The sequence below is a fragment of the Schistocerca nitens genome, chromosome 2, assembly GCF_023898315.1.
Source record: "Schistocerca nitens isolate TAMUIC-IGC-003100 chromosome 2, iqSchNite1.1, whole genome shotgun sequence".
In the NCBI taxonomy this organism is placed as follows: Eukaryota; Metazoa; Arthropoda; class Insecta; order Orthoptera; family Acrididae; genus Schistocerca; species Schistocerca nitens.
Window position 1 is genome coordinate 196054329 of NC_064615.1, and position 15006 is coordinate 196069334.

General features: G+C 44.1%; 1 protein-coding gene across 1 annotated transcript in view; it reads left to right on the forward strand.

Moving 5' to 3' along the window:
• Window positions 1-15006, forward strand: part of LOC126234319 (polypeptide N-acetylgalactosaminyltransferase 1-like) — a 402153-nt gene that overhangs the window by 54459 nt on the left and 332688 nt on the right. The window lies entirely within an intron of this gene.

The window sequence follows — 15006 nt, forward strand, 5'->3', positions numbered from 1 at the left end:
AGAGCTGGCCGGAGTGGCCGTGCGGTTCTAGGCGTTACAGTCTGGAGCCGAGCGATCGCTACGGTCGCAGGTTCGAATCCTGCCTCGGGCATGGATGTGTGTGATGTCCTTAGGTTAGTTAGGTTTAATTAGTTCTAAGTTCTAGGCGACTGATGATTTCAGAAGTTAAGTCGCATAGTGCTCAGAGCCATTTGAACCATTTTGTCGAAGAGATCTTCTCTTTTTTATTTTTTTTTTATTTTTCGATTTATTGGCTTTCGGAAAGTGCCCGTCCAGCCATCTTAAAAGTGGAATATCAACCGTGACGATACGAACGTAAGGACAACACAACACCCAGACACAGTGCGGAGAAACGGGAATCGAAACCGGGCCCCTTCGCTGACCGTGCAGCTACTGAGGCAGACACGTCTTCGGCTTGCATTCTCGCAAGCCTTATCTACGTTCCTTGTCTACGGTGCAAGTGCAGGTATGCCGGCAGAGTGCGGCCCAGTGAGCAGACCGCAGCGACCGCGGTCGGCGCACAAGAAACGCGCCTACCACAGTACCTGCCCCGCCCTGCCTGACGGCAGAGTGGCCGTGGTTCGCATACCGGCGCAGGCTCTGTCCTCCTACAGGGTGTTCGAAAAGTTGCTGTGCCGTTACAACACGTGTTGAAAATGACGTTCACGGCCGGCGGCCCAAGTCTGAACCAGCTTAATTCCACTGGAAAATACTTTCAGCAGATCTTACTGTAATATCTTCTCCCATTGGTCGCAGTTATTTCAGTTTTCAAGTGACAGAGTGCGTGAGTGATTGCGATATACTACAGATTTTGCTGCTTCCCAAAATAAAACTCTGGTGGGATAAAGTCCGACTAGCGAGGCGGTCATAGGTTTTTTGAGGTGACAAGTTCACCAAAATATTCTCCCATAAGAAACATAGAGCACAGCGGGACTATTCCGCTCATTTAAACTACACTGAAAAGTCAAATAAACAGACACACCTGTTCAAAATAGCTCTGAGCACTATGGGACTCAACTGCTGTGGTCATAAGTCCCCTAGAACTTAGAACTACTTAAACCTAACTAACCTAAGGACAGCACACAACACCCAGCCATCACGAGGCAGAGAAAATCCCTGACCCCGCCGGGAATCGAACCCGGGAACCCGGGCGTGGGAAGCGAGAACGCTACCGCACGACCACGAGATGCGGGCGACACACCTGTCTAATATAGTGTAGCGCCCCCGCGATCACGCAGAGGTGCCGCAACACGGCGTGGCATGGACTCGACTAATGTCTGAAGTAGTGCTGGAGGGTACTGACACCATGAATCCTGCAGGGCTGTCCATAAATCCGTAAGACTAACAGGTGGTGTAGATTTCTTCTGAACAACACGCTGCAAGGCATCCGAGATATGCTCAGTAATATTCATGTCTGGGGTGTTCGGTAGCCAGCGGAAGTGTTTAAACTCAGCAGAGTGTTCCTGGAGCCACTCTGTAGCAATTCTGAACTTGTGGGGTGTTGCATTGTCCTGCTGGAATTGCCCAAGTCCCTCTGACTTCACTATAGACATGAATGGATGCAGGTGATCAGACAGGATGCTTACCTACGTGACTCCTGTCACAGTCGCATCTAGACGTATCAGGGGTACTATATCACTCCAACTGCACACGCCCCACACCATTACAGGGCCTCCACCAGGTTGAACAGTGCCCTGTTGACAAGCAGGGTCCATGGGTTCGTGAGATTGTCTCCATTCCCTTTCACGTCCTTCCACTCGATACAATTTGAAACGAGACTCGTCCACCAGCTTACATGTTTCCAGTCATCAACAGTCCAATGTCTGTGTTAACGGGCCTAGGCGAGGCGTAAAGCTTTGTGTCGATTAGTCATCAAGGGTACGCGAGTGGTCCTTCGGCTCTGAAAGGCCATACCGATCATGTTTCATTGAGTGGTCCACAAGCTGACACTTGTTCATGGCCCAGCATTGAAATCTGCAGCAGTATGCGGACGGGTTGCACATCCGCCACGCTGAACGATTCTCTTCAGTCGTCTTAGGTCACGTTCTTGCACAATCTTTTCCCGTCCGCAGCGATGTTGCAGATTTGATGTTTTACCTGATTCCTGATATTCACGGCACACTTGTGAAATGCTCGTACGGGGAAATCCCCACTTAATCGCTACCTCGGAGAGGATCTTGATAACCTGCCATTGTAACAGCATTAACCGATCTAACTGCGCCAGACACTTGTCTTATATAGGCGTTTCCGATGGCAGTTCCGTATTCTGCCTGTTACGTATCTCTGTATTTGAATACGCATGCATATACCAGTTTCTATGGCGCTCCAGTTCGTAAGCCTCATGTGATACGACATGAAAGTTCTTAAAAAAACTGTCTGGGTGATAAAATTATGGTATGTTGATTGTGAATACATTGAAATATGTAAAAGGTCGAAATTTCTTTACACGGACGAAGTTGAAACTCCAGCTAAACCCGCTGGGCAGAACAGGTAATTGGGATTGTGGAAAGGGCCAATTAAGGTTGGGGTCAGTTTCACCTTCTAACTGTAATTTATTCTAATTTAATGGCGCATTTACAACCAAAGCGGAACATAGCCGAACCTTTACCAAATGCAACTGTTTCACGGTTGAAGGCTTCCAAACAAGAAATCTTTAAAAAATCAAGAAGATAAAATCCAATTAACATAGCAATAAAATAATTTTACAAAAAACACCTATCTCAGCTAGATGGAAAGCCTCAAAGCAAGGTAGATAGAACAAACATATGCAAGGAGCAATACAAATAGCTGAAGGCCACATTTAAGTTTCAAAATTTTAGAATATATTACCATAAACTTTTAAAGGCAGAAGGCCACAATGTTTAAGCTTGAAAGATAATTTTAAGAATAAGGTTGCAAGACTGAAAACCCACAATTAATTTTGCAAAATTTTTAAGAAAAGAAGGAAAAAATAACCAAAAGCCTTAAATTTTAAGTAGCTGAAAACAGATAATTAAACACCGGTGGGAAAGACAATAAAGACAAGGTCACTCAGCAGTCTCCAGGGGGGGTCGGTCTGCCCTCGTTTATTTAGGTGAGACAGGTGGTGAGCCCAGCTACACTTGATCTGTCGGAACCCAACCAGGGGACAGCCACGAACCGACCGACACGACTTGCTTGCCATCAATCAGTACACGAGAACTCAAACACAAAAGGTTATGAACGTGATAATCCACAATGAAATATGTATTAAGCTGTCAAAACTAAACACCATGTTGGACAGCGACAACAGGTGAGCAAAGGAAGCTGCCTGAAATTACGTTAGTGATGTAATTTTTCCTCCTATCTATGTAATTATGTAGTTCTCAATTCATTCGAGCAATCAATCATTCATAATAGGAAACGCAGTCATAGCTCAGTCACTCAAAATGATTCAGAAATTTTACTTGTTAGAATGAAATCAGGCGATGATTCTTCTTCTCTGGAGGCTCGTGCTTTGCGGCAGTCTGCCAATCTGTACAAATAAAATGCCTCGTATTTTGGGAGCGTTGTATAATCAGTCGGGAAACCTCAGATCAAGCGGATATTTGGCTTTGATGAAGTTTAACCTTCCGAAGAAGTAATGGAGCTCTTGGATTATTAAATGCAGGTTCGTATCCAGTCTTTCGGAAGTTCCCTTCTGATTAACAACTACGCAATATATAAATGAATATCATTAATTCTCAAATGTCAAATACACACCTTTTGTATGAAGAAGCAATCCCTTTTAATCGTACAATTTAGTATCAGTTATCTTTTGTCATAAATCTCAATATTCAGATTACAATTCTTCTAACAATGCTCAGGCTAATCGGCACGAAGACAATCTCGGAAGCTTTTTTTTTTTTTTTTTTTTTTTTTTTTTTTAACAACCACCAGAGGGAGTACTACAAAGAATAATTATGCGCTCATGGCATAGATGTTGTATGAAACTACTTTGCGCATGGATTCTGCGAGTATGAAGATAGAAAATTAGTAAACGTCATTCAAGGGTAGAATTGTATCAGAATAATTCATCGAATATAAAGAGATATTACAGTGACCAGGGCAGGTAACCGCAACACTAACGGCCACAAGGCAGAAAATTCCGCTGATGCACTCGAATTGTAGTCATCCGATATAGTTAATTGCACCGCATGGCGGCTAAATTTTAGCAATAGAAACACTCGGTGTTGTTCACAGGAAAACCTCCCCAACAGCGAACCACCGAAACGAACCACCACAACATGAATGGACGTGGCTTGGGTAGTTGAAACCACTCCTCAACTTTGACGTCCTGGGTCGCTGAACCACGAAGGCCGGCCGGGGTGGCCGAGCGGTTCTAGGCGCTTCAGTCTAGAACCGGGCGACCGCTATGGTCACAGGTTCGAATCCTGCCTCGGGCATGGATGTGTGTGCTGTCCTTAGGTTAGTTAGGTTTAAGTAGTTCTAAGTCCCATAGTGCTCAGAGCCATTTGAACCATTTTGCTGTCTATATCAGTATCTAAGTTTTGGCTGTGTTAATAACGCATATGGCGACACTCGGCAGCTACTGAGACATTGTGACGACTGGCCGACGACAGAAGGCAACTGGTAACTGACAAGAGTACCGTGCCGCGTATTAGGTAGTTCGGAAGGACAGCTGGCCAATGCGTTTGTGCCTTATCTCTAATTTGGATTTCGAAAAACGGGGGGAGGGGGTTTGATTATTGTGGTTTTGGGTGTGTGTGTGTGTGTGTGTGTTGGAAAGATTTTTAGTCCGGAATTGGCGGATAATAGTGTTTTTCGGATGTTTGTAGTTAATCTCGAAAAGGTCAGTGCCTAAGAATGAAATGAGTTGATGAGGTGAGCTTTCTGAATTTGTGTAGTATGTTTGTGTTCTTTGTTAAATGGTTGATGAGATGAGGGGGGGGGGGCATGTTTGTGTCTTGTGTATAAGTGAGATTGGGATGAACCAGGGTGCATCAATTATCATCCTGACAGCCTTGCTTCGAACTATATGTGCTTTTGTTCTGTGAGATCTTATGGCCGTAACGTAAATTTGGAAGGACCACCACCTTTTATCTGTGTAACTTGATTTGGCCGGCCAGTGCATTGGGTATAAATTGAATAAATTGAACAATGGGTATAAATGGTACAGCCCACCTGAACCTAGGCTACAGGCGTCGGGTGTGTGCGCGTTCCACAAGAGCTTTCTATCAAATTTTAAACCTAAGTATTTGACCGTGTCACACCAGAGATCAGACGGTTGGGAAGTTTCCTTCTAGTTGTGAACATTACGGCACTGCACCTAGTCGCACTGATTTTCATTTTCCAGAAATTGCAACACTGTATAACCTAGTCGAATCTCTTTAGATATTGAATAGTATGTAATTGGGGTTCGGATAAAGCGTAGCCAGCAGTGTCACCTGTGAAGAGAGCAAGATGGAGTGCTATCTCGCCTTGGAATGTCATGCGTGAAAATACTGTACAATGTGGGTCCCAGAACAGATCCCTGGGGGCTCCTGCCTCAACTGACTTAACACCGCCCTTATGTCTCTCTAAGTTAACACAGAATTTTCTGTTACGTAAGAACGAGTTAACGTATTCAAGGCACGTTGTGGACAGTCACACTGGTGAAGTGTGTATATTCGCGGTCAATTGCCACTTTTCACACCATAGAAATATCTAAATCACTTTGCAATTCGTTTTGGTCCACTGATGACTTTACAAGAGGGCAAATGACAGAATCATCTGTAAACAATCTGACGGCTACTCAGATTTTCTCCTATGTCGTTAATATAGATCAGGAACAATAGAGGGCCAAAAACACTTCATTGGGGAACGCCGGTTACTATTTCTGTTTTACTCGATGACTTTCCGCCTATTACTACGAACTGTGACCTTTGTGACAGGAATCACGAATCCAGTCGCACAACTAAGCCGATATTCCATAGGCACGCAATTTAGTTAGAAGACGCTTGTGAGGAACGGTGTCGAAAACCTTCTGGAAATCTAAAAATATGGAATCAATTTGACATCCCCTGCTGATAGCACTCATTACTTTATAAAGAGCTAGTTGTGTTTCACAACAACGGTATTTTCTGAATCCTCGCTATGTGTAAATAAATCTTTCTTCGAGGTACTTCATAATGTTAGAACACAGTTTATGTTCCAAAACCCTACTGCAAATCGACGTTAGTGATATGGGCCTGCAGTTCAGCGGATTACTCGTACTTCCCTCTTTCGGTGTTGGTGTGACTTGAGCAATTTTCCCGTCTTTAGGTACGGATCTTTCTGTGAGCGAGCGGTTGTATATAATTGCTAAATATGGAGCTATTGTATCAGCAGACTCTGAGAGGAATCTGACCGGTATACAATCTGGACTGGAGGCCTTGGCTTTATTAATTGATTTAAGCTGCTTTGTTACACCGAGGATATCTACTTCTGTTTCTGATGTTGGCAGTTGTTCTTGGTTGGAATTCAGGAATGTGTATTTCGTCTTCTTTGGTGAAGGACTTTCGGAAAACCGTGTTTAATAATTGTTCTTAAGTGGCTCTGTCATCAGTGACTTCACCGTTGTTATCGCACAGAGAAGGTACTGATTGCATCTTGCCACTGGTGTGCTTTATGTATGACCAGAATCTCTTTGGGTGTTCTGCCAGATTTCGAGACAGTTTCATTGTGGAAATTATTAAAAGCATCTCTGTGGCGACTAACACTGTAACTACACTCCTGGAAATGGAAAAAAGAACACATTGACACCGGTGTGTCAGACCCACCATACTTGCTCCGGACACTGCGAGAGGGCTGTACAAGCAATGATCACACGCACGGCACAGCGGACACACCAGGAACCGCGGTGTTGGCCGTCGAATGGCGCTAGCTGCGCAGCATTTGTGCACCGCCGCCGTCAGTGTCAGCCAGTTTGCCGTGGCATACGGAGCTCCATCGCAGTCTTTAACACTGGTAGCATGCCGCGACAGCGTGGACGTGAACCGTACGTGCAGTTGACGGACTTTGAGCGAGGGCGTATAGTGGGCATGCGGGAGGCCGGGTGGACGTACCGCCGAATTGCTCAACACGTGGGGCGTGAGGTCTCCACAGTACATCGATGTTGTCGCCAGTGGTCGGCGGAAGGTGCACGTGCCCGTCGACCTGGGACCGGACCGCAGCGACGCACGGATGCACGCCAAGACCGTAGGATCCTACGCAGTGCCGTAGGGGACCGCACCGCCACTTCCCAGCAAATTAGGGACACTGTTGCTCCTGGGGTATCGGCGAGGACCATTCGCAACCGTCTCCATGAAGCTGGGCTACGGTCCCGCACACCGTTAGGCCGTCTTCCGCTCACGCCCCAACATCGTGCAGCCCGCCTCCAGTGGTGTCGCGACAGGCGTGAATGGAGGGACGAATGGAGACGTGTCGTCTTCAGCGATGAGAGTCGCTTCTGCCTTGGTGCCAATGATGGTCGTATGCGTGTTTGGCGCCGTGCAGGTGAGCGCCACAGTCAGGACTGCATACGACTGAGGCACACAGGGCCAACACCCGGCATCATGGTGTGGGGAGCGATCTCCTACACTGGCCGTACACCACTGGTGATCGTCGAGGGGACACTGAATAGTGCACGGTACATCCAAACCGTCATCGAACCCATCGTTCTACCATTCCTAGACCGGCAAGGGAACTTGCTGTTCCAACAGGACAATGCACGTCCGCATGTATCCCGTGCCACCCAACGTGCTCTAGAAGGTGTAAGTCAACTACCCTGGCCAGCAAGATCTCCGGATCTGTCCCCCATTGAGCATGTTTGGGACTGGATGAAGCGTCGTCTCACGCGGTCTGCACGTCCAGCACGAACGCTGGTCCAACTGAGGCGCCAGGTGGAAATGGCATGGCAAGCCGTTCCACAGGACTACATCCAGCATCTCTACGATCGTCTCCATGTGAAAATAGCAGCCTGCATTGCTGCGAAAGGTGGATATACACTGTACTAGTGCCGACATTGTGCATGCTCTGTTGCTTGTGTCTATGTGCCTGTGGTTCTGTCAGTGTGATCATGTGATGTATCTGACCCCAGGAATGTGTCAATAATGTTTCCCCTTCCTGGGACAATGAATTCACGGTGTTCTTATTTCAATTTCCAGGAGTGTATGTGGCAGCACTGGTACTTCCATTTGGCGCTCTCTGTGTGTTAGCAGAGTATCACATCTGGCAGTAAACACAGGAGGATTGTGTATATATCTGGATGCAGCATGTCTCACGGCACGCAAATTACCCAGACTACATTCTTCGTTATTTGAGAATGAGACCACTTACGACATCCAACAAATTTTTGCACAAAAGTTCAAAACTTTCCTAACCTTTTTGTCGCTGACAACCCCCACCCCCCAGACTACATTTTTGCTTTTCATTCAGCAGAACTCCTGCATCAGGCATGACGTTTTATTACTTCTTTGCTTATTAACTCTACTCGCAACACGTTCTGCAGATAGTAACCACATATACCACTGAACGTGCCTGTAAAATTACATGGTTTTACAACAAATAGTTCAAGTGAACCGACAGTATAAAATTGTAGATATGTGAAAAACTTGGTATTTTTTTTTTCAAAACTAAAGTAATCAGGAATTAGAAGCTATTTTATACATGGGAGTTGTGTTTTTTGTAAGGTCGGAGGACGTGGAGGGGGAGAAGTGGGGAGCAGAGCGGGGGCGGCAGATTGGTGGTATTACAAACTATGGAGGGGGAGAAGTGGGGAGCAGAGCGGGGGCGGCAGATTGGTGGTATTACAAACTATGGAGGGGGAGAAGTGGGGAGCAGAGCGGGGCCGGCAGATTGGCGGTACTACAAACTATGAGGTCTTAAGCTGTGTGTCTCTGTGTCTTCTGAGGTTCTACGATCGAGACAGGTGTTCCCATTTCTCCACAGTAGCATTTAGAGTAGCTTCTTACGTTGTCTGCGTAGATAATATTTTATCCTATCTTGCAGCTTCTAGGCTCTACCTTTGTTTTGAGGCTCGTTAAAATTAATGATTGAAGTTCATCAGACGTCAGTGGCGTGCACTGGTGTAATATGCATATGATGATGAGATCCAATACATCGACGAGCGCACCGCACCGCTGTACTAGGCAAGGTCCTAGTGGAGGTGGTTTGCCGTTGCCATCCTCCGACCGTAATAGGGATGAATGATGATGATGATGATGATGATGATGATGATGATGATGATGATGATGAAGGCGAGACAAAAACACCCAGTCATCTCGAGGCAAGAAAACTCCCTGACCCCGTCGGGAATCGAACCCGATAGCCCGTGCGCAGAAAGCGAGAACGCAACCCCAAGACCACGAGCTGCATATAACAGAATGCGAAACGAGGCGAACGACTGTAATGTGGTGGAAAACCACTATTCGCAGAGGAATAAGTAACTTATCTTGTCTCTTCTGTGCAGTCTTCTTGAAATTTCTTTTAGTTGATTCATTTCTACTTTATAAGGAGAGATCTACTTTGTCTGGTTCTTTTAGAAATAAAGTATTTCAGAGCTTTTTGGACTTCATTTTTTACATAATTTATTGCTTCCACAAAACATGACACAAATCACGGGTTAAGACTTTTCATGTTAGCAGTCCGCCTTCGCACACTCTGGCAGCCAACAGGTCCCAACATAGAATAGCATAGAACTTATAGAAAACGACTCCATTAATATGCATCAAAAACCTCAGATAAAGACGGCCAATACTGCAAATCTTCGCAAAACTAACAGAACAACATATCGATGTATGCATCTAGAGGTAATATGATGTCATTAATAGATAACATAATTTATTTTACAGGTTTTTTTCAACTTATCATTCAAACCCCCCCCCCCCCACCCCATGAACCATCAACCTTGCCGTTGGTGGGGAGGCTTGCGTGCCTCAGCGATACATATGGCCGTACCGTAAGGTGCAACCACAACGGAAGGGTATCTGTTGAGAGGCCAGACAAACATGTGGTTCCTGAAGAGGGGCAGCAGCCTTTTCAGTAGTTGCAGGGGCAACAGTCTGGATGATTGACTGACCTGGCCTTGTAACATTAACCAAAACGGCCTTGCTGTGCTGGTACTGCGAACGGCTGAAAGCAAGGGGAAACTACAGCCGTAATTTTTCCCGAGGACATGCAGCTTTACTGTATGATTAAATGATGATGGCGTCCTCTTGGGTAAAATATTCCGGAGTTAAAATAGTCCCCCATTCGGATCTCCGGGCGGAGACTACTCAAGAGGACGTCGTTATCAGGAGAAAGAAAACTGGCGTTCTACGGATCGGAGCGTGGAATGTCAGATCCCTTAATCGGGCAGGTAGGTTAGAAAATTTAAAAAGGGAAATGGATAGGTTAAAGTTAGATATAGTGGGAATTAGTGAAGTTCGGTGGCAGGAGGAACAAGACTTTTGGTCAGGTGATTACAGGGTTATAAATACAAAATCAAATAGGGGTAATGCAGGAGTAGGTTTAATAATGAATAAAAAAATAGGAGTGCGGATTAGCTACTACAAACAGCATAGTGAACGCATTATTGTGGCCAAGATAGACACAAAGCCCATGCCTACTACAGTAGTACAAGTTTATATGCCAACTAGCTCTGCAGATGATGAAGAAATTGATGAAATGTATGAAGAGATAAAAGAAATTATTCAGGTAGTGAAGGGAGACGAAAATTTAATAGTCATGGGTGACTGGAATTCGTCAGTAGGAAAAGGGAGAGAAGGAAACATAGTAGGTGAATATGGATTGGGGGGAAGAAATGAAAGAGGAAGCCGCCTTGCAGAATTTTGCACAGAGCATAACTTAATCATAGCTAACACTTGGTTCAAGAATCATAAAAGAAGGTTGTATACCTGGAAGAATCCTGGAGATACTAAAAGGTATCAGATAGATTATATAATGGTAAGACAGAGATTTAGGAACCAGGTTTTAAATTGTAAGACATTTCCAGGGGCAGATGTGGATTCTGACCACAATCTGTTGGTTATGATCTGCAGATTGAAACTGAAGAAACTGCAAAAAGGTGGGAATTTAAGGAGATGGGACATGGATAAACTGAAAGAACGAGAGGTTGTAGAGAGTTTCAGGGAGAGCATAAGAGAACAATTGACAGGAATGGGGGAAAGAAATACAGTAAAAGAAGAATGGGTAGCTCTGAGGGATGAAGTAGTGAAGGCAGTAGACGATCAAGTCGGTAAAAAGACGAGGGCTAATAGAAATCCTTGGGTAACAGAAGAAATATTGAATTTAATTGATGAAAGGAGAAAATATAAAAATGCAGTAAATGAAGCGGCAAAAAGGAATACAAACGTCTCAAAAATGAAATCGACAGGAAGTGCAAAATGGCTAAGCAGGGATGGCTAGAGGACAAATGTAAGGATGTAGAGGCTTGTCTCACTAGGGGTAAGATAGATACTGCCTACAGGAAATTTAAAGAGACCTTCGGAGAGAAGAGAACCACTTGTGTGAATATCAAGAGCTCAGATGGCAACCCCGTTCTAAGCAAAGAAGGGAAGGCAGAAAGGTGGAAGGAGTATACAGAGGGTTTATACAAGGGCGAAGTCCTTGAGGACAATATTATGGAAGTGGAAGAGGATGTAGATGAAGACGAAATGGGAGATAAGATACTGCGTTAAGAGTTTGACAGAGCATTGAAAGACCTGAGTCGAAACAAGGCCCCGGGAGTAGACAACATCCCATTAGAACTACTGATGGCCTTGGGAGAGCCAGTCATGACAAAACTCTACCTTCTGGTGAGCAAGAAATGTACGAGACAGGCGAAATACCCTCAGACTTCAAGAAGAATATAATAATTCCAATCCTAAAGAAAGCAGGTGTTTACAGATGTGAAAATTACCGAACTATCAGTTTAATAAGTCACAGCTGCAAAATACTAACGCGAATTCTTTACAGACGAATGGAAAAACTGGTAGAAGCCGACCTCTGGGAAGATCAGTTTGGATTCTGCAGAAATTTTGGAACACGCGAGGCAATACTGACCCTACGACTTACCTTAGATTAAGGAAAGGAAAAGCTACGTTTCTAGCATTTGTAGACTTAGAGAAAGCTTTTGACAATGTTGACTGGAATACTCTCTTTCAAATTCTGAAGGTGGCAGGGGTAAAATACAGGGAGCGAAAGGCTATTTACAATTTGTACAGAAACCAGATGGGAGTTGTAAGAGTCGAGGGGCATGAAATGGAAGCAGTGGTTGGGAAAGGAGTGAGACAGGGCTGTAGCCTCTCCCCGATGTTATTCAATCTGTATATTGAGCAAGCAGTAAAGGAAACAAAAGAAAAATTCGGAGTAGGCATTAAAATTCATGGAGAAGAAGTAAAAACTTTGAGGTTCGCTGATGACATTGTAATTCTGTCAGAGACAGCAAAAGACTTGGAAGAGCAGTTGAATGGAATGGACAGTGTCTTGAAAGGAGGATATAAGATGAACATCAACAAAAGCAAAACGAGGATAATGGAATGTAGTCAACTTAAATCGGGTGATGCTGAGGGAATTAGATTAGGAAATGAGACACTTAAAGTAGCAAAGGAGTTTTGCTATTTAGGGAGTAAAATAACTGATGATGGTCGAAGTAGAGAGGATATAAAATGTAGACTGGCAATGGTAAGGAAATCGTTTCTGAAGAAAAGAAATTTGTTAACATCGAGTATAGATTTAAGTGTCAGGAAGTCGTTTCTGAAATTATTTGTTTGGAGTGTAGCCATGTATGGAAGTGAAACATGGACGATAACTAGTGTGGACAAGAAGAGAATAGAAGCTTTCGAAATGTGGTGCTACAGAAGAATGCTGAAGATAAGGTGGGTAGATCACGTAACTAATGAGGAGGTATTGAATAGGATTGGGGAGAAGAGAAGTTTGTGGCACAACTTGACTAGAAGAAGGGATCGGTTGGTAGGACATGTTTTGAGGCATCAAGGGTTCACAAATTTAGCATTGGAGGGCAGCGTGGACGGTAAAAATTGTAGAGGGAGACCAAGAGATAAGTACACTAAGCAGATTCAGAAGGATGTAGGTTGCAGTAGGTACTGGGAGATGAAGAAGCTTGCACAGGATAGAGTAGCATGGAGAGCTGCATCAAACCAGTCTCAGGACTGAAGACAACAACAACAACAACATTCAAAAATTATATAAATATTATTATTATTATTGTTATTATTAGTATTGTTATTATTTCGAACGTCTTCTTCAAAATTTGGGAAAAAGCGTTTTTAGCTCAACTTTTTAGTGTTTTACTACTTACTGCATGTTCTTGGATTTCGATGAAACCATTTTTACAGTATGTGTAATACTAAAGAAAAAGCAAAATTTTGCCATCTATAAAGAATGTCAGTGGATCGGGTAGTATAGTCATTTGAATGTTGAAAGTTTCTTTAAAAAATTATTACTTCTACTGATAGTTTCTACTTATTGATTTTGCATTTTCAATTCCTTTGCCTGGATTGTCTGGAAGGTTGTTCGAGAATTTGCGCCTATTGCAAACAAAGAATCGAAACAGAATTTGATCTGACTGCGTGATTTCCAGAAAGTGTACAGTGTCTCATAATAAAGAAAACCAGATTATACCTAAGTTCCCTTCAAAAACACTAATACTGTTTCATACTTCTTTACTTCTCTGACATGAAATTTGACAAAACCCTAACTGATTTCTGGTCGTATGAAGGGAGGTCCCTCGAAATTTGAAACGTATTTTTTTCATCCCCATTTTGGCTTACGTGTGGCAATGAATAACGCTCAGACAACTGCACTCTGGAAAATGGCTGCTGCTGCTGAAAGCAAAGGCGCGTCTCATTTAATGTGCATCAAACAAATTACAGGTGATCTCCATGTGAAATGAGACCACGTAACGTGTCTGCATTTTAAACTGCAGTTGTGAAACTTCACCTAGTAAAAAAAAGTCGCTTTACAAACGTATTCTTCATTACAATCAAGAATTACAAAGAAATGACAAACTCTGAAAGTACTTTAAAGTTGTTTCATCAACAGTGTCATGTTTAAAGAATTATTGCAAATTGTGTTTGTTCATCGTAGATTGCAAAGCGTTTATTAATTTACTCCTTACAGAATTGTTGATAATGTTGGCTAATTAAGAAGAGGGGGAGACTTCCGCGTTGCGTACTAAATTGTTGTAATGGTGTGTACGCAGCAGCTCGCGCGCGGTTAAAGCAACAAAAGTTAATTTTTACCTTATTATGAAGTCTTCATCAAAGCAATCAAAATCTCTCTTTGTCGTAGTAAAGACATCAAAAACCATATTATAAAATCAATTTCCTCAATGAAAATAAATTTTCATCATTTTTGCCATGACGCTCTCTCGGTCGCGGTTGACGTCGCGATTACACGACTATCTCTGCGACTGGCTGTCTCTGCGACCAGCATCCATGAGGAGCGGCCAACGCTGAGATGTTATGGTTCAAATGGCTCTAAGCACTATGCGGCTTAACTTCTGAGGTCATCAGTCGCCTAGAACTTACAACTACTTAAACCTAACTAACCTAAGGACATCACACACATCCATTCCCGAGGCAGGATTCGAACCTGCGACCGTAGCGGTCGCTCGGTTCCAGACTGTAGCGCCTAGAACCGCACGGCCACTCCAGCCGGCTGCAAAGACGTAACTGCAGACGTGCAGTGTCGCAGATGACATTGCGCCCTGTCAGAAACAAAGCAAGCGCGACTGCCGCTTGCGTATCCAAGATATAATGGAAGCTGATAGAGAATATATATCAACAAATCTGTGTGTCGAGAAGTATGTTAGAGGAAGTGTGTCGCTGACCAGCTCGGTTACAGGGTCTGAGCAGGAGTGCCGATCCTTATTAAGACAACTTTACAAATGAAACTTCCTGGCAGATTAAAATTGTGTGCCCGACCGAGACTCGAACTCGGGACCTTTGCCTTTCGCGGGCAAGTGCTCTACCATCTGAGCTACCGAAGCACGACTCACGCCCGGTACTCACAGCTTTACTTCTGCCAGTATCTCGTCTCCTACCT